Source organism: Myotis davidii, unplaced genomic scaffold (assembly GCF_000327345.1).
Source record: "Myotis davidii unplaced genomic scaffold, ASM32734v1 scaffold766, whole genome shotgun sequence".
NCBI lineage: Eukaryota > Metazoa > Chordata > Mammalia > Chiroptera > Vespertilionidae > Myotis > Myotis davidii.
This window is the reverse complement of record NW_006296846.1, coordinates 342,188-343,754: the sequence shown is the minus strand read 5'-3', so window position 1 is coordinate 343,754 and position 1,567 is coordinate 342,188.

The following is a 1,567-nucleotide window of genomic DNA, read 5'->3' as shown; positions in this document are numbered from 1 at the left end:
ATTGGAAGCTGAATAGCATGCTAATAAATAATGATTAGGTTACCAATGAGATCAAAGAAGAAATTAAAAACACCCAGGAAACTAATGACAATAAAAGCACAACAATCCAAAATCAATGTTACACAATGAAAGCTGTCCAGAGAGGTAAGTTTATAGCTCTACAGGCCTACCTCAAAAAAATAAACAAGAGCTTAAACTGGTTTGGCTCAGTGGATAGAGCGTCGGCTTGTGGACTGAAAGGTCCCACGTTCGATTCCAGTCAAGGGCATGTACCTGGGTTGCGGGCAAATCCCCAGTAGGAGATGTGCAGGAGGCAGCTGATTGATGTTTCTCTCTCATCGATGTTTCTAACTCTCTATCTTTCTCCCTTCCTCTCTGTAAAAAATCAATAAAATATATTTAAAAAAAAAACACAAGAAAAAAATGATAGTAAATCATCTAACTCTACAACTCAAAGAATTAGAAAGAGAGCAGCAAGAAAAGCCCAGAGTGAGCAGAAAAAAAGGGAGATAATAAAGATCAGAGCACAGAATAAATGACCATCTATGTTTTGTGGGAAATTTCAAACAGCACTTTTTAAAAACTAGAGGTTATGGGAACAAGATAGTGTGCCTATGCTTCATCTTCAATAAATGGTGTTTGGGAAATTGGACAGATACATGCAAAAAAAGTGAAACTAGACCACCAACTTACACCTTACACAAATAAACACAAAGGAGAAACCAAGATGGCAGCATAGGTAAACACCAGAAATTGCTACCTCGCACAACCACTTCAAAAAGACAACTAAAAGACAAAAAGGACATCATCCAGAACCACAGGAAGGCTGGCTGAGTAGAAATTCTACAACTAGAAGGAAAGAGAAAAGCACACTGAGACTCAGAGGAGTTGCGGAAGTAAAGTGCAGAGGTACAGACCCGCGTGTGGAATCGGCTGGCAACTGAGGGTGGGGCTGTCTTTTTCTATAAGGAGGGAGTCTCAAGCTCCCCACTGATTTGAACTCCAGTTCTGGGCAAGTCTCTGGGGACCCAGACTCAAACGGGGAGAAACTGGATTGTCTGGCAACGGTAAGAACTTGAGGGCAGCTTTCACTCAGAGGTGCTTGCAGCGATTACCAGGACACTGAGACGCGGTGCCTCTTAGGGTAGGACTGAGGAGCAGCCATAGCTGCTTGCTCCACCCTGTTGATTCCCTGAGACGCCACCCCACCCAAGCTGTGCGCAGAGTCTTTTGCATATGAAAGGCCTGTCCCTTTGCAATCTGAAAATTGCCTAACAAACTGAGGCTGCCCCAAGGCCCTAGGGCAGCCCTGGGCAAACTACGGCCTGCGGGCCGGATCCGGCCCGTTTAAAATGAATAAAACTATTGAAAAAAAAGACCGTACCCTTTTATGTAATTATGTTTACTTTGAATTTATATTAGTTCACACAAACACTCCATCCATGCTTTTGTTACAGCCCTCCGGTCCAGTTTAAGAACCCATTGTGGCCCTCGAGTCAAAAAGCTTACCCACCCCTGCACTAGCATCTGTCTGCCTTGCTTCATGGCTTTGCCTCTCCTAGGCTAT